The following is a 22,785-nucleotide window of genomic DNA, read 5'->3' on the forward strand; positions in this document are numbered from 1 at the left end:
GTTGTTTGATATGAGACTGGAGTTCTTTAATGGCTTGCTCTGGAGTTAAATCGGTAAGTTGGGCGAGAATTGTTGGACTGATCTTCTTGGGTTGAGTGGTGGGGATGGGCAGCGTAATTGACTTGGGTTGTTCTTCTCTTTTGACGGTTGGGGTTGATGTAGACATTGCGGAAGGTGGAATCTCTGTTGGACTGGGTGAAGAAGTGGATTCGTCGATGTGGATGGCATGAATTCCCTTGGAACCATCAAGAAGAGCAAAGGCAACAAGCAATTGGTCGATGGATTCTTGAAGCCGGGCGATGGAGGAGTTGAGTTCAGTGTGAGAATCGGGCTTTGAGTTGTTGGAGAGGTCCCGCAAAGCTGAAAGAAATGAAGATGGGGAACAGAGGAGAATAGGATCTGTTGGGTTGGCTGGGGTCCCTGACGTTGAAGACGAACTTTTGTTGCTAGGCTGGTGCCCACAACGTCCACCAATGAATTGTAGGCCGCAACAAACCAACAAGACAGCGCCAACTGACAGCGACAGGGACAGGAATGAGGGAGGAAACGGGGAAGGACTCCCGGATGGAGCCTCAAGACTAACGGAACCAAGGGGAAAACGGCTCCTAAACGCGCTTGAGAGGGGGGAAACCACTGAAAGAAAAAAAGAGAGGAGACATGAGGGACAAGTGTATGAAAGGTAAAACAATACGAAGAGGACTAAGTAAGATCCCCAATAAATTAAGGTGCGAGCGTTGCGGATCCATCCTGAAAAAGACGATGCCAGGCAGACGAGGCGTGTGCCGGCGAGGAAAACCATGATGGCGGCGCAGAGAGGGTTCATTCCCGAAGGTTGGGAGGAAGGTTAGTTCGACGGAATGGAGGTTGAAGACCGGGGGGGTTAAGTCTGTGCCCGAAGGTTGAGTGAATTTAAAAAATGCAATGGTGCACCCAAAATGGGACAGAAAAAGGCAAAACAACAGGACAAGATACTTTGGAACTCGAGCGGATTACCAGCCAAATTGATAGAAAGAAACTGACTGTTGTCGCAGGGGTAGGAACGTGGATCGTAGGACCGAAAGGGGGCGAGTTCGAATCCCAGCACCTGCCTTTTTTGGCTGTTATGATGAAGGCAAACGCATATGTAGGCCATGAGGCTTGCAAAAATGTCGAATATCAGATTAAGAATACCAACCAGAGGTCGTGCATATCAGAGGCGAATCGAATAACATCGCAGACTGGTTGAGCAGATCGTATTCTCTAGAAGACGAGGAATTACCGCAAAACGTGTATGTACCAGAAGTTCTTCATCTTGTCCACAAAGCTGGAGACCTTTTCGAGTTGCCAAATCCGGTAGAATTTAAGGAGGAAGCAATGAAAGAGGAGAAAGAGATGAAGAAAGGAACTATAGATTGGTTCCACGATATACCCTACGGACGGAGAGTGAAGAAAATCTACGTGCCACGGAAGTACCGTGCACAAATTCTTGCTTGGTTCCACATGTCCAAATACGGAGGACACCAGGGAGTGACTAGAACGGTGAACCGTTTGAGAAAACACGTCTGGTGGCCGGGCATGCAGGAAGAAGTAGTGAGTTTCATCGGAGCTTGTCCCATGTGCAACGCCATAAAGCCTTTACGGAGCACCGGAGGAGTGAAATGAGCATTAGAAAAGCCCATGCTTTTCCAACTTGTCTCATTAGACTACATTGGACCTCGGATGTTTAATGGAAGAAAAGTTTGGATTTTAGTAATTGTCGACCATTATTCTCGTTACATGGTAACCGTGGTCCTAGATTCCATCCAAACTCCAGCAGCGAGGCGATGTCTACGAGATCAGTGGGTAAATCGGTTTGGGGCACCTCAGGCAGTTTTATGTGATCGAGACCCCACTTTCACCGCTTTAAACTTCAAGCTCTACGTTGAGGAAATTCTGAAGGCGAAATTGCATTATTCATCATCGGAGTACCCGCAAGGCAACGGTGTGAATGAAAGCGCTCATCGGATTTTGGAAACCGCGTTAAAGACTTACCCTTGGGAGACTGATACTGAAGTTGAAGAGGTCGTTTCAAACGCTACCCTGCTGTACAATGTTACGCCAAGTCGAAGGATTGGTGATTCCCCGGCATCTCTAACATTCGGAGTAGATCTTCATCTACCCGGGCTCGACGACTACGAGCTAAACGGGAGTGAAGAAAGCCGACTGACGCAACTCAAAACCTATAAGAGTGCGCAGTTAATTCTATCTCAGCTTAGCGCAATGGAAGACGCGGCTGACGAAGAAATGGGAATGAGAAAATCACCAACATACCAAATTGGCGACATCGTAACTTACCGACTGAGTAAGACAGAAAGAGGAGCTACACCTCATATCACTGGAGAAAACAAGTATCAAGCGATAAGATCCTTCCCAAGTCGAGTTATAAAAGTTCTTGATAAAGCGCTGGTCGTAGTGCCTCTGTGGACAAAGGGCAAAGAAAGGGTAGTACCTCTCGAGCAATGCAAATTATTGACAACATTTGTGCCTCATTTAATGAGAGAAGAGATGCAACAGATGTACCCGAAAGCTCAGTGGATCCCAGAGAGCAAAGCACCCGAAGTCGACAGGACAAAGAGGAGACGCGTAGAGGAGAGTGTTGAAGATGAAATGAACTTCGAAGAAGCAGAAGAACGTCCAGAGGAGGGAGAATCATTATCTGGTAGTAGAAGAACCGGCATGCAGCCGTCTGGATAGCGTACAGGCGTGCTTTTTACACTCTGGGGAGCATTGATGTAAGGATCGCCCTTGAACGATTCGTCAAGTTCTTCTTTGAGTGAGAGTGTAAACGCTGCGATTAGAGTAGTGGAGCAAGTGAATCCCCCAGATTTACTTTGCAAAGTGTCGGAAGTTCGTCTAGTTAATTGTGTTATGGATGCGTAGTAGATCAATCTATTGTCTGCCAAAATGGGTTAAATATTGGCGACGATTTGAGCGACTGCCGCCGCACTTATTGTTAAATTCTTTAGTAGCATTTTTAGCTAGAAGGGGACTTTTTAGATCTAATCATGAACGGTAAAACAGACAACAAACACGTCAGTCGAGGTTGGACTTCCATCCAACTGCCAAACTCTGAACTGCCGAAAAGCAATCAGTGTTAGAACAATCTTCAAATTAACATCTAATTAATTTGAACTCATCTAACAATCGCTTAGGCAAGGGAGCGAAGAGCAGAATGTTCGCTAAACACGATTCTGATGTTTATGACGATGTGGAGGGGTCCAGTGACGAGAGCACCTCATCTAAGGTCGCGCAAAACTCGTTGTGCCAACTACGCACTCTCGACGACGTTGTCCAAGACATGAAAAAGAAGGTTCCACCCAAGAGAATAATGAGATTAGCGAGAGGAATAAGAACCAGTCGCAAGGCGTCACGAAGAAAGCTGGGAGACGATAAACAGCCACTTGTGTTCCTTACGAGCGATGTACCCAAGGACCAACCCACTAGAACAAAGGACAAAGCCACAAGCTCACATTTCCGAGACAAAAATCTAGTCGGGTATATCTCGGCAGATCAGCATCAGCTGGGATTAAACCAGCAACTTTGTGGTTAACAGCCACACGCTCTAACCAACCGAAGCCTATATTATTTATTTAGAGTTATTTTTGAAATGGCATTCAAGTCTGTTTGACGAATGTGGGCTGGATTTTCATTTTGTTGTAATTTTCATGGCTTTTCGAGTTATAAAACACGGCATCGGCTGGGATTGAACCAGCGACTTTGTGGTTAACAGCCACATACTCTAACCAACTGAGCTACGAAGCCTACATTATTCATTGAGAGTTATTTTTGAAATGACATTCAAGTCTGTTTGACGAATGTAGGCTGGATTTTTATTTTGTTGTAATTTTCATGACTTTTCGAGTTATAAAACACGGCATCGGCTGGGATTGAACCTGCAACTTTGTGGTTAACAACTACACACTCTAACCAACTGAGCTACGAAGCCTACATTATTTATTTAGAGTTATTTTTGAAATGACATTCAAGTCTGTTTGACGAATGTGGGCTGGATTTTCATTTTGTTGTAATTTTCATGACTTTTCGAGTTATAAAACACGGCATCAGCTGGGATTAAACCAGCAACTTTGTGGTTAACAGCCACACACTCTAACCAACTGAGCTACGAAGCCTACATTATTTATTTAGAGTTATTTTTGAAATGACATTCAAGTCTGTTTGACGAATGTGGGCTGGATTTTCATTTTGTTGTAATTTTCATGACTTTTCGAGTTATAAAACACGGCATCGGCTGGGGTTGAACCATCGACTTTGTGGTTAACAGCCACACGCTCTAACCAACTGAGCTACGAAGCCTACATTATTTATTTAGAGTTATTTTTTGAAATGACATTCAAGTCTGTTTGACGAATGTAGGCTGGATTTTCATTTTGTTGTAATTTTCATGACTTTTCGAGTTATAAAACACGGCATCGGCTGGGATTGAACCAGCAACTTTGTGATTAACAGCCACACGCTCTAACCAACTGAGCTACGAAGCCTACATTATTTATTTAGAGTTATTTTTGAAATGACATTCAAGTCTGTTTGACAAATGTAGGCTGGATTTTCATTTTGTTGTAATTTTCATGACTTTTCGAGTTATAAAACACGGCATCAGCTGGGATTAAACCAGCAACTTTGTGGTTAACAGCCACACGCTCTAACCAACTGAGCTACGAAGCCTACATTATTTATTTAGAGTTATTTTTGAAATGACATTCAAGTCTGTTTGACGAATGTGGGCTGGATTTTCATTTTGTTGGAGTTTTCATGACTTTTCGAGTTATAAAACACGGCATCGGCTGGGATTGAACTACGAAGCCTACATTATTTATTTAGAGTTATTTTTGAAATGACATTCAAGTCTGTTTGACGAATGTAGGCTGGATTTTCATTTTGTTGTAATTTTCATGACTTTTCGAGTTATAAAACACGGCATCGGCTGGGATTGAACCAGCGACTTTGTGGTTAACAGCCACACGCTCTAACCAACTGAGCTACGAAGCCTACATTATTCATTTAGAGTTATTTTTGAAATCACATTCAAGTCTGTTTGACGAATGTAGGCTGGATTTTCATTTTGTTGTAATTTTCATGACTTTTCGAGTTATAAAACACGGCATCGGCTGGGATTGAACCAGCGACTTTGTGGTTAACAGCCACACGCTCTAACCAACTGAGCTACGAAGCCTACATTATTTATTTAGAGTTATTTTTGAAATGACATTCAAGTCTGTTTGACAAATGTAGGCTGGATTTTCATTTTGTTGTAATTTTCATGACTTTTCGAGTTATAAAACACGGCATCGGCTGGGATTGAACCAGCGACTTTGTGGTTAACAGCCACACGCTCTAACCAACTGAGCTACGAAGCCTACATTATTTATTTAGAGTTATTTTTGAAATGACATTCAAGTCTGTTTGACAAATGTAGGCTGGATTTTCATTTTGTTGTAATTTTCATGACTTTTCGAGTTATAAAACACGGCATCAGCTGGGATTGAACCAGCGACTTTGTGGTTAACAGCCACACGCTCTAACCAACTGAGCTACGAAGCCTACATTATTTATTTAGAGTTATTTTTGAAATGACATTCAAGTCTGTTTGACGAATGTAGGCTGGATTTTCATTTTGTTGTAATTTTCATGACTTTTCGAGTTATAAAACACGGCATCGGCTGGGATTGAACCAGCGACTTTGTGGTTAACAGCCACACGCTCTAACCAACTGAGCTACGAAGCCTACATTATTTATTTAGAGTTATTTTTGAAATGACATTCAAGTCTGTTTGACAAATGTAGGCTGGATTTTCATTTTGTTGTAATTTTCATGACTTTTCGAGTTATAAAACACGGCATCAGCTGGGATTAAACCAGCAACTTTGTGGTTAACAGCCACACGCTCTAACCAACTGAGCTACGAAGCCTACATTATTTATTTAGTGTCATTTCAAAAAAACACGGCATCGGCTGGGATTGAACTACGAAGCCTACATTATTTATTTAGAGTTATTTTTGAAATGACATTCAAGTCTGTTTGACGAATGTAGGCTGGATTTTCATTTTGTTGTAATTTTCATGACTTTTCGAGTTATAAAACACGGCATCGGCTGGGATTGAACCAGCGACTTTGTGGTTAACAGCCACACGCTCTAACCAACTGAGCTACGAAGCCTACATTATTCATTTAGAGTTATTTTTGAAATCACATTCAAGTCTGTTTGAGAATGTGGGCTGGATTTTCATTTTGTTGTAATTTTCATGACTTTTCGAGTTATAAAACACGGCATCGGCTAGGATTGAACCAGCGACTTTGTGGTTAACAGCCACACGCTCTAACCAACTGAGCTACGAAGCCTACATTATTCATTTAGAGTTATTTTTGAAATGACATTCAAGTCTGTTTGACGAATGTAGGCTGGATTTTCATTTTGTTGTAATTTTCATGACTTTTCGAGTTATAAAACACCGCATCAGCTGGGATTAAACCAGCAACTTTGTGGTTAACAGCCACACGCTCTAACCAACTGAGCTACGAAGCCTACATTATTTATTTAGAGTTATTTTTGAAATGACATTCAAGTCTGTTTGACGAATGTGGGCTGGATTTTCATTTTGTTGTAATTTTCATGACTTTTCGAGTTATAAAACACGGCATCGGCTGGGATTGAACTACGAAGCATACATTATTTATTTAGAGTTATTTTTGAAATGACATTCAAGTCTGTTTGACGAATGTAGGCTGGATTTTCATTTTGTTGTAATTTTCATGACTTTTCGAGTTATAAAACACGGCATCGGCTGGGATTGAACTACGAAGCATACATTATTTATTTAGAGTTATTTTTGAAATGACATTCAAGTCTGTTTGACGAATGTAGGCTGGATTTTCATTTTGTTGTAATTTTCATGACTTTTCGAGTTATAAAACACGGCATCGGCTGGGATTGAACCAACGACTTTGTGGTTAACAGCCACACGCTCTAACCAACTGAGCTACGAAGCCTACATTATTCATTTAGAGTTATTTTTGAAATCACATTCAAGTCTGTTTGAGAATGTGGGCTGGATTTTCATTTTGTTGTAATTTTCATGACTTTTCGAGTTATAAAACACGGCATCGGCTAGGATTGAACCAGCGACTTTGTGGTTAACAGCCACATACTCTAATCAACTGAGCTACGAAGCCTACATTATTCATTTAGAGTTATTTTTGAAATGACATTCAAGTCTGTTTGACGAATGTAGGCTGGATTTTCATTTTGTTGTAATTTTCATTTATTTAGAGTTATTTTTGAAATGACATTCAAGTCTGTTTGACGAATGTAGGCTGGATTTTCATTTTGTTGTAATTTTCATGACTTTTCGAGTTATAAAACACGGCATCAGCTGGGATTAAACCAGCAACTTTGTGGTTAACAGCCACTCTAACCAACTGAGCTACGAAGCCTACATTATTTATTTAGAGTTATTTTTGAAATGACATTCAAGTCTGTTTGACGAATGTAGGCTGGATTTTCATTTTGTTGTAATTTTCATGACTTTTCGAGTTATAAAACACGGCATCGGCTGGGATTGAACCAGCGACTTTGTGGTTAACAACCACACGCTCTAACCAACTGAGCTACGAAGCCTACATCATTTATTTAGAGTTATTTTTGAAATGACATTCAAGTCTGTTTGACGAATGTGGGCTGGATTTTCATTTTGTTGTAATTTTCATGACTTTTCGAGTTATAAAACACGGCATCGGCTGGGATTGAACCAGCGACTTTGTGGTTAACAGCCACACACTCTAACCAACTGAGCTACGAAGCCTACATTATTCATTTAGAGTTATTTTTGAAATGACATTCAAGTCTGTTTGACGAATGTAGGAGGCTGGATTTTCATTTTGTTGTAATTTTCATGACTTTTCGAGTTATAAACACGGCATCAGCTGGGATTAAACCAGCAACTTTGTGGTTAACAGCCACACGCTCTAACCAACTGAGCTACGAAGCCTACATTATTTATTTAGAGTTATTTTTGAAATGACATTCAAGTCTGTTTGACGAATGTAGGCTGGATTTTCAATTTTGTTGTAATTTTCATGACTTTTCGAGTTATAAAACACGGCATCAGCTGGATTAAACCAGCAACTTTGTGGTTAACAGCCACACGCTCTAACCAACTTAATCTGATATTCGACATTTTTGCAAGCCTCATGGCCTACATATGCGTTTGCCTTCATCATAACAGCCAAAAAAGGCAGGTGCTGGGATTCGAACTCGCCCCCTTTCGGTCTTACGATCCACGTTCCTACCCCTGCGACAACAGTCAGTTTCTTTCTATCAATTTGGCTGGTAATCCGCTCGAGTTCCAAAAGTATCTTGTCCTGTTGTTTTGCCTTTTTCTGTCCCATTTTGGGTAGCCCTGTTTTGTTTGTATTTTCTGTCAACCTCCTGGCACAGACCTAACCCCCCCCCCCTGTCTTCAACCTCCATTCCGTCGAACCAACCTTCCTCCAAACCTTCGGGAATGAACCCTCTCTGCGCCGCCATCATGGTTTTCCTCGCTGGCACACGCCTCGTCTGCCTGGCGTCCTCCTTTTCAGGATGGATCCGCATCGCTCGCACCTTAATTTATTGGGGATCTTACTTAGTCCTCTTCGTATTGTTTTACCTTTCATACACTTGTCCCTCATGTCTCCTCTCTTTCTTTCTTTCAGTGGTTTCCCCCCTCTCAAGCGCGTTTAGGAGTCGTTTTCCCCTTGGTTCCGTTAGTCTTGAGGCTCCATTCGGGAGTCCTTCCCCGTTTCCTCCCTCATTCCTGTCCCTGTCGCTGTCAGTTGGCGCTGTCTTGTTGGTTTGTTGCGGCCTACAATTCATTGGTGGACGTTGTGGGCACCGGCCTAGCAACAAAAGTTCGTCTTCAACGTCAGGGACCCCAGCCAACCCAACAGATCCTATTCTCCTCTGTTCCCCATCTTCATTTCTTTCAGCTTTGCGGGACCTCTCCAACAACTCAAAGCCCGATTCTCACACTGAACTCAACTCCTCCATCGCCCGGCTTCAAGAATCCATCAACCAATTGCTTGTTGCCTTTGCTCTTCTTGATGGTTCCAAAGGAATTCATGCCATCCACATCGACGAATCCACTTCTTCACCCAGTCCAACAGAAATCCCACCTTCCGCAATGTCTACATCAACCCCAACCGTCAAAAGAGAAGAACAACCCAAGTCAATTACGCTGCCCATCCCCACCACTCAACCCAAGAAGATCAGTCCAACAATTCTCGCCCAACTTACCGATTTAACTCCAGAGCAAGCCATTAAAGAACTCCAGTCTCATATCAAACAACAAAGGGAAGAGAAAAGACGCCCCGTTTTCTTGACTGAAGAAGAAAAACAAATGCCAGCAGATCAACTTTATCTTCGTCTCAAACAGGCCGACTTACTTGCTCGTGAAGCCGAATTCCTGCAACATATGCCTCAACTCCCTTCCGACGTCCGGAATTGGAGTAAAGCCGACATCAACCGTTGGTTCAGGGATCAGAAGCATGAACAATGGGCCATTCGTCAAATCGAAAATGGTAAAACACTTTTCATCTGTCCCCAATGCAATCAAGCCAGAGACGCCGGAGTTCATCGCTGTGTCCCTTTGTGGAAAAGACCAACAACCCGTTCCGGACTCCCCATGCAACGTCAGACCTTCTTAACGACATCGGGCGGTAGTTTCAGAGTCAGCCAGAAAACAGTTCCTGACACCACGCGCATATCTGAACTGTCGGATCGAATTGCCAAAGCAAGAGAAAATACAACACAAGCCAACCAGCAGTTAGCCCAACTCCAAGCTCCACGTACAACTACTTCAACCACTTCAAATTCAACTCCACTTGACATCCCAGATCATCAACAATTTCCATACGCTTCTAACCCTCAACTTCAACAGTTCGTTCAACAATCATCCTCATCGTCATCCAGTCCACCCCTCATCGATCTAACACTTGACGACGAACCAATGTCGTCCCTCGAAATCCAACAACCCCAACCACCTCCAATGCAATCCCCAATCATGTCCCAAGGTCAACAATTCCCCTATCAATCATATATTTATCCATATTACCCACCTATGTATTCCCCAACCCCCATATATTCGTCTTCATATAACCAGCCAAATTTTCAGTCCCACCATCCATCAAACCCAACCACATAACCATATCTTGCCCATCCTCCATGAAAAACACATCCATAAGCATCAATAATAATTCATCTAAATCCAATCCCCCATCTCAATCGTCTCCAATTTTTCCCCTTCGTCGTTATTCATGTCCATCATCTATCTATTCATCCAACATAACCCCCCACAACTCCCATAATAATAATAATAACATCGATATTAATTCTCCCCCTCCCGTCAAGTGTGTTCCCAATCCGTCTCCGTGTCCATTTTTTTTCTATTTATTCGCTAGTTGCTCGCAACATCTCTCGTTGTTCCCTTCGTTTTGTTGATCTTTTCATAAATTCTATATCGATATTGTGCCTCGTTGATTCCGGTGCCGCCGTTAATGTTATGTCCTCCGAAATTGCTTCACAAATTCCATACAGAATCCATAATCAACCTTCCTCGACGCTATCTGGTTGCACGGGCTCCACAATGGATATTCTCCATTGGGGCTCTTCTTCTTTCTCCCTTTCCAATAGTCAATCTGTCGATCTTACCTTCGCCGTAGTCAATCATCTTCCCTGGCAATTTATTCTTGGTCTCCCATTCTTTGTTGCCACTAATTTTGTTGCCAATTTTTCAGAGAATTACCTCGTCAATCGCCACGGCCCAGTGCAACTCAAATCGCAACTCCAGTCTCTTCTCATATCTTCGTCATCTACAATCAACACACTCACCGCCGAAGAAAGACAAGAGCTCCAACAACGAGTGGATGAAGCATTACAGGCTGTCGAATATCCTGAAATCGTCGATCAACTCTCACCCCTTCTCTTGGAATTTCACGACATCTGGGCCTCCATGCGACCAAGCAAGTGCAAAGTCCTACCACATGTCATTGAACTCTCCTCAACGCGCCCGATTGTCGAACGCCCTCGTCGTTTCTCCGCCGAACAGGTTGAAATTATCAAGAAAGAAGTCGAAATCATGGAAAAAGACGGAATCATCAGGCCATCCTGTTCGCTGTACGCTACGGAAGTCGTCCTGACGCGGAAGAAGAATGGACTCTGGCGCTTTTGTGTTGATTACCGCCAACTCAATAAGGTTACTACATCCGACAAGTACCCGATCCCCCGGATCGCAAGTCTTCTAAATTCTATCCGTGGCAGTAACGTCTTTTGTGCCTTAGATCTTCGTGCTGGGTATTGGAACATTTGCATGGAGCCACGTTGTACCCCGTTTACCGCCTTCCGCACCCCTACAGGTCTTTATGAATTCGTGGTCATGCCTTTCGGCTTAAAGAACGCACCAGCCACATTTCAGCGTGTCATGGATTTCATCCTCCAAGACTTGTTTCCGAAAGGCGTCCTCGTCTACCTGGATGACATCTTGATCCACGGCACCTCCGTCGACGAAGTTTGCAGCACTCTTCGAATTGTTTTGCAACGTTTTCGCCATTTTGGGCTTCGGATGAACATCGTCAAGTCCCAGTTCTTCCATAAATCCCTTCTATATCTAGGTCATATCCTCGCCCATGGCACCATCCGACCAAATCCAAAGAAAGTCGAAGTCCTTTCGCACATCCGCCCACCGACTTCAGTCCCAGAAGTTCGCAAAGTCCTCGGCCTGCTAAGTTATTTCCGCCAGTACATTCCAGCCTTTTCTCACTTTGCCCACCATCTATCAGATCTTTTCAAGTCCAAAGTCGTATTTGAATGGACACCCAACCATCAGTTTGCCCTCGAATTCTGCGCACATCAGTTAGCGACTTCAGTTCTTGTTCTTCCACTTGAAGATGACGATTTCGTTCTCGAGACCGATGCTTCAGACTACGCTGTTGGTGCCATTCTCTCAGTCCGTCGTGATGAAAAGCTCATTCCAGTTGAATTCGCCTCTTGCACCTTAAAAGCTGCTGAACTCCGTTGGCCAACACGAGAAAAAGAGGGCTATGCCATCTTTTGGGCCCTCAACCATTTCGATCATTATCTACGCGGCCGTCACTTTGATCTCTTCACCGATCACCAGTCTCTGCTGTACATGTCGAAGAACAACACCGGAAAACTCGCTCGCTGGTCCTGTCGCTTGGCGGAGTACAATTTCACCCTTCGTCATAAGCCTGGCAAGGAAATGGATCATGTCGATTTCTTTTCACGTTTTATTGTTGATGATTATGACCTTCTTGCCGACAGAATGACCTATCTCCCCTCGGTTCCTTCTTCAATCCCATGTCAACTTTCACCCTCGCAGCTTAGCGCAAATGTCATTGAAATAAGCAACGCTTCACCACCGACACCATCCCTCATTGTTCCAACGCCATTCCCCTCATTTGACGAAATCGTTACCGCACAACGATCCTATGTGCCCAGACCAACTGGCAAGCAATTCTCCACGCGAAACGAGATCATCTTCTACAACCATGGCCTGTGGATCCCACCAGCACTTCGTTCACAGGTTATCGCCGCGTGTCATATTGTTCCACCCTTCCGTCATGCGGGGCATGTGAAAACAGCTAAGACTATTTTGAAAAGTTGTAACTGGCCTAACTTACATCGTGATGTTGCTTCTTTTGTCAGCTCTTGTTTATCTTGTCAACGCTTACGCCCACGAATCGAGCAATATCAAGGCCAGTTCATCCATCAGCCGCCAACAACTTCATTGTTCGAGCAAGTCCATATCGATCACTGGGGCCCTTGTCTTTGGGTCCGCAATCAACCTTACGTTCTCACAATGATCGATCGTCTCAGCCGTTGGTGTGAATGCGTAGTTGTCAAAGATGCAAAGGCCGAAACGACTGCGCGTACGTTTTTGGAGCACTGGGTTTGCCGCTACGGAGTACCCAAGACTGTTGTTTCTGACAAAGGACCCGCATTTTGGTCCGATGTCTTCGATCGGTTGTCCAAGTTGTTAGGTTTCACTCATTTGCGTACCACGTCCCAACATCCCGAAGGCAACAGCTTGATCGAGACATTTCATCGTACCCTAAAGAAGGGCATCGCCTCCATTCATATCGAGAATAAAGACATTCCCTTTTCCACTGCAGTTCAACTGGCCGTCTACGCCTATCGCTCTACAATCCACTTAACCTTGGGCGACTCTCCTGCGTTTATCACCTTTGGTATTGATCTCCGACCCCCAGTCGAGAATGATTGGCGTTTCCTACGACATGCTGACGACGTTCAGCGGGCTAAGGTCATATCCGAAATCCGATTGCAACAGATTGAACGTGCTCATGCTCAGTTTCTCTACTTGTCTAAGCTTGATCAGCCGGGTCGAACGCACGATTTGTTTGAGTTGAATGACATTGTCCTGGTTTCCTTATCCGACAAGGAATTTGCTGCCGCGTCCCGAGTTGAGGGCGACCGCAAAATTGCCCCAAAGTTCAGTCTGCCCGCCCGCGTAATCCATGTTTCGCAGAATGGCAAGTCCGCAATTGTCCGACACTTTGGCTCAGGTCGTACACAAGAAGTCCACATCCAAAATGTCCGTTTCATTACGCTCCCATCATGCCCTATTCTCCGGCAGCAGTGGCAATCAATCGCCACCCAACATGTGGAAAGCACCATCAGTGATCCGGCCAAGAGAGCACAATACTTAGAAGCTTTCTGGACGAGTATTACAGATGCTCAAGAGCCGATCCAACAACGCTTCAAGCGACGCAGAGTAGGCAACGAGGCTTGAAGGGGACGATAATCTGATATTCGACATTTTTGCAAGCCTCATGGCCTACATATGCGTTTGCCTTCATCATAACAGCCAAAAAAGGCAGGTGCTGGGATTCGAACTCGCCCCCTTTCGGTCCTACGATCCACGTTCCTACCCCTGCGACAACAGTCAGTTTCTTTCTATCAATTTGGCTGGTAATCCGCTCGAGTTCCAAAAGTATCTTGTCCTGTTGTTTTGCCTTTTTCTGTCCCATTTTGGGTAGCCCTGTTTTGTTTGTATTTTCTGTCAACCTCCTGGCACAGACCTAACCCCCCCCCCCTGTCTTCAACCTCCATTCCGTCGAACCAACCTTCCTCCCAAACCTTCGGGAATGAACCCTCTCTGCGCCGCCATCATGGTTTTCCTCGCTGGCACACGCCTCGTCTGCCTGGCGTCCTCCTTTTCAGGATGGATCCGCATCGCTCGCACCTTAATTTATTGGGGGATCTTACTTAGTCCTCTTCGTATTGTTTTACCTTTCATACACTTGTCCCTCATGTTCCTCTCTTTCTTTCTTTCAGTGGTTTCCCCCCTCTCAAGCGCGTTTAGGAGTCGTTTTCCCCTTGGTTCCGTTAGGTCCTTGGAGGCTCCATTCGGGAGTCCTTCCCCGTTTCCTCCCTCATTCCTGTCCCTGTCGCTGTCAGTTGGCGCTGTCTTGTTGGTTTGTTGCGGCCTACAATTCACAACTGAGCTACGAAGCCTACATTATTTATTGAGAGTTATTTTTGAAATGACATTCAAGTCTGTTTGACGAATGTAGGCTGGATTTTCATTTTGTTGTAATTTTCATGACTTTTCGAGTTATAAAACACGGCATCAGCTGGGATTAAACCAGCAACTTTGTGGTTAACAGCCACACACTCTAACCAACTGAGCTACGAAGCCTACATTATTTATTTAGAGTTATTTTTGAAATGACATTCAAGTCTGTTTGACGAATGTGGGCTGGATTTTCATTTTGTTGTAATTTTCATGACTTTTCGAGTTATAAAACACGGCATCGGCTGGGATTGAACCAGCGACTTTGTGGTTAACAGCCACACACTCTAACCAACTGAGCTACGAAGCCTACATTATTCATTTAGAGTTATTTTTGAAATGACATTCAAGTCTGTTTGACGAATGTAGGCTGGATTTTATTTTCATGACTTTTCGAGTTATAAAACACGGCATCAGCTGGGATTAAACCAGCAACTTTGTGGGTTAACAGCCACACGCTCTAACCAACTGAGCTATGAAGCCTACATTATTTTATTTAGAGTTATTTTTGAAATGACATTCAAGTCTGTTTGACGAATGTAGGCTGGATTTTCATTTTGTTGTAATTTTCATGACTTTTCGAGTTATAAAACACGGCATCAGCTGGGATTAAACCAGCCAACTTTGTGGGTTAACAGCCACACGCTCTAACCAACTGAGCTACGAAGCCTACATTATTTATTGAGAGTTATTTTTGAAATGACATTCAAGTCTGTTTGACGAATGTAGGCTGGATTTTCATTTTGTTGTAAACCAGCAACTTTGTGGTTAACAGCCACACACTCTAACCAACTGAGCTACGAAGCCTACATTATTTATTTAGAGTTATTTTTGAAATCTGTTTGACGAATGTGGGCTGGATTTTCATTTTGTTGTAATTTTCATGACTTTTCGAGTTATAAAACACGGCATCAGCTGGGATTAAACCAGCAACTTTGTGGTTAACAGCCACACGCTCTAACCAACTGAGCTACGAAGCGTACATTATTTATTTAGAGTTATTTTTGAAATGACATTCAAGTCTGTTTGACGAATGTGGGCTGGATTTTCATTTTTGTTGTAATTTTCATGACTTTTCGAGTTATAAAACACGGCATCAGCTGGGATTAAACCAGCAACTTTGTGGTTAACAGCCACACGCTCTAACCAACTGAGCTACGAAGCCTACATTATTTATTTAGAGTTATTTTTGAAATGACATTCAAGTCTGTTTGACGAATGTAGGCTGGATTTTCATTTTGTTGTAATTTTTCATGACTTTTCGAGTTATAAAACACGGCATCAGCTGGGATTAAACCAGCAACTTTGTGGTTAACAGCCACACGCTCTAACCAACTGAGCTACGAAGCCTACATTATTTATTGAGAGTTATTTTTGAAATGACATTCAAGTCTGTTTTGACGAATGTAGGCTGGATTTTCATTTTGTTGTAATTTTCATGACTTTTCGAGTTATAAAACACGGCATCAGCTGGGATTAAACCAGCAACTTTGTGGTTAACAGCACACACTCTAACCAACTGAGCTACGAAGCCTACATTATTTATTTAGAGTTATTTTTGAAATGACATTCAAGTCTGTTTGACGAAATGTGGGCTGGATTTTCATTTTGTTGTAATTTTTCATGACTTTTCGAGTTATAAAACACGGCATCGGCTGGGATTGAACCAGCGACTTTGTGGTTAACAGCCACACACTCTAACCAACTGAGCTACGAAGCCTACATTATTCATTTAGAGTTATTTTTGAAATGACATTCAAGTCTGTTTGACGAATGTAGGCTGGATTTTATTTTCATGACTTTTCGAGTTATAAAACACGGCATCAGCTGGGATTAACAGCCACACGCTCTAACCAACTGAGCTACGAAGCCTACATTATTTATTTAGAGTTATTTTGAAATGACATTCAAGTCTGTTTGACGAATGTAGGCTGGATTTTCATTTTGTTGTAATTTTCATGACTTTTCGAGTTATAAAACACGGCATCAGCTGGGATTAAACCAGCAACTTTGTGGTTAACAGCCACACGCTCTAACCAACTGAGCTACGAAGCCTACATTATTTATTGAGAGTTATTTTTGAAATGACATTCAAGTCTGTTTGACGAATGTAGGCTGGATTTTCATTTTGTTGTAAACCAGCAACTTTGTGGTTAACAGCCCACACTCTAACCAACTGAGCTACGAAGCCTACATTATTTATTTAGAGTTATTTTTGAAATGACATTCAAGTCTGTTTGACGAATGTAGGCTGGATTTTCATTTTGTTGTAATTTTCATGACTTTTCGAGTTATAAAACACGGCATCGGCTGGGATTGAACCAGCGACTTTGTGGTTAACAGGCCACACGCTCTAACCAACTGAGCTACGAAGCCTACATTATTCATTTAGAGTTATTTTTGAAATCACATTCAAGTCTGTTTGAGAATGTGGGCTGGATTTTCATTTTGTTGTAATTTTCATGACTTTTCGAGTTATAAAACACGGCATCGGCTAGGATTGAACCAGCAACTTTGTGGTTAACAGCCACACGCTCTAACCAACTGAGCTACGAAGCCTACATTATTCATTTAGAGTTATTTTTGAAATCACATTCAAGTCTGTTTGAGAATGTGGGCTGGATTTTCATTTTGTTGTAATTTTCATGACTTTTCGAGTTATAAAACACGGCATCGGCTAGGATTGAACCAGCAACTTTGTGGTTAACAGCCACACGCTCTAACCAACTGAGCTACGAAGCCTACATTATTCATTTAGAGTTATTTTTGAAATGACATTCAAGTCTGTTTGACGAATGTAGGCTGGATTTTTCATTTTGTTGTAATTTTCATGACTTTTCGAGTTATAAAACACGGCATCAGCTGGGATTAAACCAGCAACTTTGTGGTTAACAGCCACACGCTCTAACCAACTGAGCTACGAAGCCTACATTATTTATTGAGAGTTATTTTTGAAATGACATTCAAGTCTGTTTGACGAATGTAGGCTGGATTTTCATTTTGTTGTAATTTTCATGACTTTTCGAGTTATAAAACACGGCATCAGCTGGGATTAAACCAGCAACTTTGTGGGTTAACAGCCACACACTCTAACCAACTGAGCTACGAAGCCTACATTATTTATTTAGAGTTATTTTTGAAATGACATTCAAGTCTGTTTGACGAATGTGGGCTGGATTTTCATTTTGTTGTAATTTTCATGACTTTTTCGAGTTATAAAACACGGCATCGGCTGGGATTGAACCAGCGACTTTGTGGTTAACAGCCACACACTCTAACCAACTGAGCTACGAAGCCTACATTATTCATTTAGAGTTATTTTTGAAATGACATTCAAGTCTGTTGACGAAATGTAGGCTGGATTTTATTTTCATGACTTTTCGAGTTATAAAACACGGCATCAGCTGGGATTAAACCAGCAACTTTGTGGTTAACAGCCACACGCTCTAACCAACTGAGCTACGAAGCCTACATTATTTATTGAGAGTTATTTTTGAAATGACATTCAAGTCTGTTTGACGAATGTAGGCTGGATTTTCATTTTGTTGTAAACCAGCAACTTTGTGGTTAACAGCACACACTCTAACCAACTGAGCTACGAAGCCTACATTATTTATTTAGAGTTATTTTTGAAATGACATTCAAGTCTGTTTGACGAAATGTGGGCTGGATTTTCATTTTGTTGTAATTTTCATGACTTTTCGAGTTATAAAACACGGCATCGGCTGGGATTGAACCAGCGGATTTGTGGTTAACAGCCACACGCTCTAACCAACTGAGCTACGAAGCCTACATTATTTATTTAGAGTTATTTTTTGAAATGACATTCAAGTCTGTTTGACGAATGTAGGCTGGATTTTCATTTTGTTGTAATTTTCATGACTTTTCGAGTTATAAAACACGGCATCGGCTGGGATTGAACCAGCGACTTTGTGGTTAACAGCCACACGCTCTAACCAACTGAGCTACGAAGCCTACATTATTCATTTAGAGTTATTTTTGAAATCACATTCAAGTCTGTTTGAGAATGTGGGCTGGATTTTCATTTTGTTGTAATTTCATGACTTTTCGAGTTATAAAACACGGCATCGGCTAGGGATTGAACCAGCAACTTTGTGGTTAACAGCCACACGCTCTAACCAACTGAGGCTACGAAGCCTACATTATTCATTTAGAGTTATTTTTGAAATCACATTCAAGTCTGTTTGAGAATGTGGGCTGGATTTTCATTTTGTTTGTAATTTTCATGACTTTTCGAGTTATAAAACACGGCATCGGCTAGGATTTGAACCAGCAACTTTGTGGTTAACAGCCACACGCTCTAACCAACTGAGCTACGAAGCCTACATTATTCATTTAGAGTTATTTTTGAAATGACATTCAAGTCTGTTTGACGAATGTAGGCTGGATTTTCATTTTGTTGTAATTTTCATGACTTTTCGAGTTATAAAACACCGTTGAGTAAACCCTCAACAGAACTAGGCGGGGTTTTTTGCCCCCTGCTGGGCATTGGGTTGACAAAGATGATGAAAATGATGTATGGTTTGAAAAATAGATGAATATGATATTAATGATGATAGATGATGATAGAATGCAAGTGAATAGGGTTGAAGTATGGAGAGTAAAGATGGAGGTTAGAGTGGATGATAAAGGGAAGAAGGCAGTGAAAGAAGGAAGAGAAATGAGGGAAAGTGAAGGGTGGAAAATTCCAGTAAATCCAAATGAAGATACCAGTCAATCCAGAGAGATTTAGAAGAAGGGTGGCAAATGGATATAGATATAACTTGATGAATAGCATGATGGAAGAGCGAAGGAGTGGAAATGCAATGATAATGAATAGAAGAAGGATGAGATAGTTGGATAAAATGGAGAGTTGGGTGATGATGGATGAATATATGGGTGGAAATGTGTATGGTAGGGCTTGTGGTTGAACGAAGTCCATGGGTTCCCTTTGGAGATCACTGGCAAGGATACCAGGAAGAGCAAGAAAGTGCAGATCCGGAGGGGGGTTCATGCTTGAAATGGTTGGTTGTGGGGGAAAGTGGAACAAAATTTAAAGAAGAAGACAAAAAGCTTCTAAAAACAGAAGAATGGGGAGGGAATGGATCTAAACTGACTAGGGGGAAGTGGAAAAGCGAAAACGTGCATTTTGGGGAGTATTTCATGCTCATGTGATCTTTTCTGGTAAATTGTGCGTGGAATGGAGTGAATGTGGAAAATTGCAGACTTCGTCACTTTTGCGGGCCCGGCCTCCGAAAGATTTGAAAGAAAAGAGTTGTTGGTACAGTTGGTATGGCGCTGTCTTTAGGACCGTAAGGTCTGCGGATCAGAACCCTCTGCTGGCACTTCTTCTGACTTAGCCAAAATTCATCAAAGAATACTTGACATGCGGGCATTCCAACAATCGATGGCGGGTGGGGGTAGCCTTCTATCCAGGCATTAAACGAAACATAAAGAATTAGTGACGAGGTATAGGACGACCTATACAAGTGTCGAATGCCAGTATCCCACAATTGAGTCCAGCAAGTCTAATAACTCTCCAAATGGAAAGGGGTCGCCTAGATAGAGTCGAATGTGTCCGCAGGTCCCTTGTAATCACAACTGAATCAGACACCCCTACACAAGGTGCGCAGTAGTGACCGCCAGGGCACATGAGAACTAAAGTGAAATTCACGGGCTAGAGTGACCTGACAGATGCGGGAGTCAAGGGGAGAGCGAGTTGATGATAGAAAGCGACTGGTGGCTGACAAAAAGCGCGAAAGATGGTGGTGTTGTGGCTGGTCCTTGTAATCACAACTGAATCAGACACCCCTACACAAGGTGCGCAGTAGTGACCGCCAGGGGCACATGAGAACTAAAGTGAAATTCACGGGCTAGAGTGACCCTGACAGATGCGGGGAGTCAAGGGAGAGCGAGTTGATGATAGAAAGCGACTGGTGGCTGACAAAAAGCGCGAAAGATGGTGGTGTTGTGGGCTAAAAATCCATGTGGGGATTTTTAGTATCTCTTTCATTTTTTTTGTTGCAATTAGTGCTGCAGAATCCAAGGAGGTTGGACATAGTTAATACCATCGAACACCGCATCAGCTGGGATTAAACCAGCAACTTTGTGGTTAGCCCTACATTATTTATTTAGAGTTATTTTTGAAATGACATTCAAGTCTGTTTGAGGAATGTGGGCTGGATTTTTCATTTTGTGTTGTAATTTTCATGACTTTTCCAGTTATAAAACACGGGGGTAATTTTCATGACTTTTCCAGTTATAAAACACGGCATCGGCTGGGATTGAACCAGCGACTTTGTGGTTAACAGCCACACGCTCTAACCAAACTGAGCTACGAAAGCCTACATTATTCATTTAGAGTTATTTTTGAAATGACATTCAAGTCTGTTTGACGAATGTAGGCTGGATTTTCATTTTGTTGTAATTTTCATGACTTTTCGAGTTATAAAACACGGCATCAGCTGGGATTAAAACCAGCAACTTTGTGGTTAACAGCCACACGCTCTAACCAACTGAGCTACGAAGCCTACATTATTTATTTAGAGTTATTTTTGAAATGACATTCAAGTCTGTTTGACGAATGTAGGCTGGATTTTCATTTTGTTGTAATTTTCATGACTTTTCGAGTTATAAAACACGGCATCAGCTGGGATTAAACCAGCAACTTTGTGGTTAACAGCCCACACTCTAACCAACTGAGCTACGAAGCCTACATTATTTATTTAGAGTTATTTTGAAATGACATTCAAGTCTGTTTGACGAATGTGGGCTGGATTTTTCATTTTGTGTTGTAATTTTCATGACTTTTCGAGTTATAAAACACGGCATCGGCTGGGATTGAACCAGCGACTTTGTGGTTAACAGCCACACGGCTCTAACCAACTGAGCTACGAAGCCTACATTATTCATTTAGAGTTATTTTTGAAATGACATTCAAGTCTGTTTGACGAATGTAGGCTGGATTTTCATTTTGTTGTAATTTTCATGACTTTTCGAGTTATAAAACACGGCATCAGCTGGGATTAAACCAGCAACTTTGTGGTTAACAGCCCACACTCTAACCAACTGAGCTACGAAGCCTACATTATTTATTTAGAGTTATTTTTGAAATGACATTCAAGTCTGTTTGACGAATGTGGGCTGGATTTTCATTTTGTGTTGTAATTTTCATGACTTTTCGAGTTATAAAACACAGCATCGGCTGGATTGAACCAGCGACTTTGTGGTTAACAGCCACACGCTCTAACCAACTGAGCTACGAAGCCTACATTATTCATTTAGAGTTATTTTTGAAATGACATTCAAGTCTGTTTGACGAATGTAGGCTGGATTTTCATTTTGTTGTAATTTTCATGACTTTTCGAGTTATAAAACACGGCATCAGCTGGGATTTAAACCAGCAACTTTGTGGTTAACAGCCACACGCTCTAACCAACTGAGCTACGAAGCCTACATTATTTATTAGAGTTATTTTTGAAATGACATTCAAGTCTGTTTGACGAATGTAGGCTGGATTTTCATTTTGTTGTAATTTTCATGACTTTTCGAGTTATAAAACACGGCATCAGCTGGGATTAAACCAGCAACTTTGTGGTTAACAGCCCACACTCTAACCAACTGAGCTACGAAGCCTACATTATTTATTTAGAGTTATTTTTGAAATGACATTCAAGTCTGTTTGACGAATGTGGGCTGGATTTTCATTTTGTTGTAATTTTCATGACTTTTCGAGTTATAAAAACAACGGCATCGGCTGGAATTAAACCAGCGACTTTGTGGTTAACAGCCACACGCTCTAACCAACTGAGCTACGAAGCCTACATTATTTATTTAGAGTTATTTTTGAAATGACATTCAAGTCTGTTTGATGTGGGCTGGATTTTCATTTTGTTGTAATTTTCATGACTTTTCGAGTTATAAAACACGGCATCAGCTGGGATTAAACCAGCAACTTTATGGTTAACAGCCACACGCTCTAACCAACTGAGCTACGAAGCCTACATTATTTATTTAGTTATTTTTGAAATGACATTCAAGTCTGTTTGACGAATGTAGGCTGGATTTTCATTTTGTTGTAATTTTCATGACTTTTCGAGTTATAAAACACGGCATCGGCTGGGATTGAACCACCGACTTAGTGGTTTAAGAGCCACACGCTCT

The 22,785-nt window shown here is 42.2% G+C and overlaps 25 non-coding genes across 25 annotated transcripts; all 25 read right to left on the reverse strand.

Annotated features, from left to right (window-relative positions):
* Positions 1–3,706: 3,706 nt before the first annotated feature.
* On the reverse strand, positions 3,707–3,780 carry Trnan-guu (transfer RNA asparagine (anticodon GUU)). The gene has a single exon. It is a non-coding gene; the product is annotated as a tRNA-Asn (tRNA).
* A 478-nt stretch (positions 3,781–4,258) lies between these two features.
* Trnan-guu (transfer RNA asparagine (anticodon GUU)) lies at positions 4,259–4,332 on the reverse strand. Its single transcript has one exon. It is a non-coding gene; the product is annotated as a tRNA-Asn (tRNA).
* Positions 4,333–4,443: 111 nt separating this feature from the next.
* Trnan-guu (transfer RNA asparagine (anticodon GUU)) lies at positions 4,444–4,517 on the reverse strand. The gene has a single exon. It is a non-coding gene; the product is annotated as a tRNA-Asn (tRNA).
* A 110-nt stretch (positions 4,518–4,627) lies between these two features.
* Trnan-guu (transfer RNA asparagine (anticodon GUU)) lies at positions 4,628–4,701 on the reverse strand. Its single transcript has one exon. It is a non-coding gene; the product is annotated as a tRNA-Asn (tRNA).
* A 250-nt stretch (positions 4,702–4,951) lies between these two features.
* Positions 4,952–5,025, reverse strand: Trnan-guu (transfer RNA asparagine (anticodon GUU)). Its single transcript has one exon. It is a non-coding gene; the product is annotated as a tRNA-Asn (tRNA).
* Positions 5,026–5,135: 110 nt separating this feature from the next.
* Trnan-guu (transfer RNA asparagine (anticodon GUU)) lies at positions 5,136–5,209 on the reverse strand. Its single transcript has one exon. It is a non-coding gene; the product is annotated as a tRNA-Asn (tRNA).
* Positions 5,210–5,319: 110 nt separating this feature from the next.
* Positions 5,320–5,393, reverse strand: Trnan-guu (transfer RNA asparagine (anticodon GUU)). The gene has a single exon. It is a non-coding gene; the product is annotated as a tRNA-Asn (tRNA).
* A 110-nt stretch (positions 5,394–5,503) lies between these two features.
* Trnan-guu (transfer RNA asparagine (anticodon GUU)) lies at positions 5,504–5,577 on the reverse strand. The gene has a single exon. It is a non-coding gene; the product is annotated as a tRNA-Asn (tRNA).
* Positions 5,578–5,687: 110 nt separating this feature from the next.
* On the reverse strand, positions 5,688–5,761 carry Trnan-guu (transfer RNA asparagine (anticodon GUU)). Its single transcript has one exon. It is a non-coding gene; the product is annotated as a tRNA-Asn (tRNA).
* A 110-nt stretch (positions 5,762–5,871) lies between these two features.
* Trnan-guu (transfer RNA asparagine (anticodon GUU)) lies at positions 5,872–5,945 on the reverse strand. The gene has a single exon. It is a non-coding gene; the product is annotated as a tRNA-Asn (tRNA).
* A 174-nt stretch (positions 5,946–6,119) lies between these two features.
* Trnan-guu (transfer RNA asparagine (anticodon GUU)) lies at positions 6,120–6,193 on the reverse strand. Its single transcript has one exon. It is a non-coding gene; the product is annotated as a tRNA-Asn (tRNA).
* A 109-nt stretch (positions 6,194–6,302) lies between these two features.
* Positions 6,303–6,376, reverse strand: Trnan-guu (transfer RNA asparagine (anticodon GUU)). Its single transcript has one exon. It is a non-coding gene; the product is annotated as a tRNA-Asn (tRNA).
* Positions 6,377–6,950: 574 nt separating this feature from the next.
* Trnan-guu (transfer RNA asparagine (anticodon GUU)) lies at positions 6,951–7,024 on the reverse strand. The gene has a single exon. It is a non-coding gene; the product is annotated as a tRNA-Asn (tRNA).
* Positions 7,025–7,578: 554 nt separating this feature from the next.
* Trnan-guu (transfer RNA asparagine (anticodon GUU)) lies at positions 7,579–7,652 on the reverse strand. Its single transcript has one exon. It is a non-coding gene; the product is annotated as a tRNA-Asn (tRNA).
* Positions 7,653–7,762: 110 nt separating this feature from the next.
* On the reverse strand, positions 7,763–7,836 carry Trnan-guu (transfer RNA asparagine (anticodon GUU)). Its single transcript has one exon. It is a non-coding gene; the product is annotated as a tRNA-Asn (tRNA).
* Positions 7,837–14,858: 7,022 nt separating this feature from the next.
* Positions 14,859–14,932, reverse strand: Trnan-guu (transfer RNA asparagine (anticodon GUU)). The gene has a single exon. It is a non-coding gene; the product is annotated as a tRNA-Asn (tRNA).
* A 1,336-nt stretch (positions 14,933–16,268) lies between these two features.
* Positions 16,269–16,342, reverse strand: Trnan-guu (transfer RNA asparagine (anticodon GUU)). Its single transcript has one exon. It is a non-coding gene; the product is annotated as a tRNA-Asn (tRNA).
* A 765-nt stretch (positions 16,343–17,107) lies between these two features.
* Trnan-guu (transfer RNA asparagine (anticodon GUU)) lies at positions 17,108–17,181 on the reverse strand. Its single transcript has one exon. It is a non-coding gene; the product is annotated as a tRNA-Asn (tRNA).
* Positions 17,182–17,290: 109 nt separating this feature from the next.
* Trnan-guu (transfer RNA asparagine (anticodon GUU)) lies at positions 17,291–17,364 on the reverse strand. The gene has a single exon. It is a non-coding gene; the product is annotated as a tRNA-Asn (tRNA).
* Positions 17,365–17,845: 481 nt separating this feature from the next.
* Trnan-guu (transfer RNA asparagine (anticodon GUU)) lies at positions 17,846–17,919 on the reverse strand. The gene has a single exon. It is a non-coding gene; the product is annotated as a tRNA-Asn (tRNA).
* A 419-nt stretch (positions 17,920–18,338) lies between these two features.
* On the reverse strand, positions 18,339–18,412 carry Trnan-guu (transfer RNA asparagine (anticodon GUU)). The gene has a single exon. It is a non-coding gene; the product is annotated as a tRNA-Asn (tRNA).
* A 111-nt stretch (positions 18,413–18,523) lies between these two features.
* On the reverse strand, positions 18,524–18,597 carry Trnan-guu (transfer RNA asparagine (anticodon GUU)). The gene has a single exon. It is a non-coding gene; the product is annotated as a tRNA-Asn (tRNA).
* Positions 18,598–20,891: 2,294 nt separating this feature from the next.
* On the reverse strand, positions 20,892–20,967 carry Trnan-guu (transfer RNA asparagine (anticodon GUU)). Its single transcript has one exon. It is a non-coding gene; the product is annotated as a tRNA-Asn (tRNA).
* Positions 20,968–21,447: 480 nt separating this feature from the next.
* Positions 21,448–21,522, reverse strand: Trnan-guu (transfer RNA asparagine (anticodon GUU)). Its single transcript has one exon. It is a non-coding gene; the product is annotated as a tRNA-Asn (tRNA).
* An 847-nt stretch (positions 21,523–22,369) lies between these two features.
* Positions 22,370–22,443, reverse strand: Trnan-guu (transfer RNA asparagine (anticodon GUU)). Its single transcript has one exon. It is a non-coding gene; the product is annotated as a tRNA-Asn (tRNA).
* Between the last annotated feature and the right edge of the window lie 342 nt (positions 22,444–22,785).

Source organism: Condylostylus longicornis, unplaced genomic scaffold (assembly GCF_029603195.1).
Source record: "Condylostylus longicornis isolate FDR11 unplaced genomic scaffold, ASM2960319v2 ptg000570l, whole genome shotgun sequence".
In the NCBI taxonomy this organism is placed as follows: Eukaryota; Metazoa; Arthropoda; class Insecta; order Diptera; family Dolichopodidae; genus Condylostylus; species Condylostylus longicornis.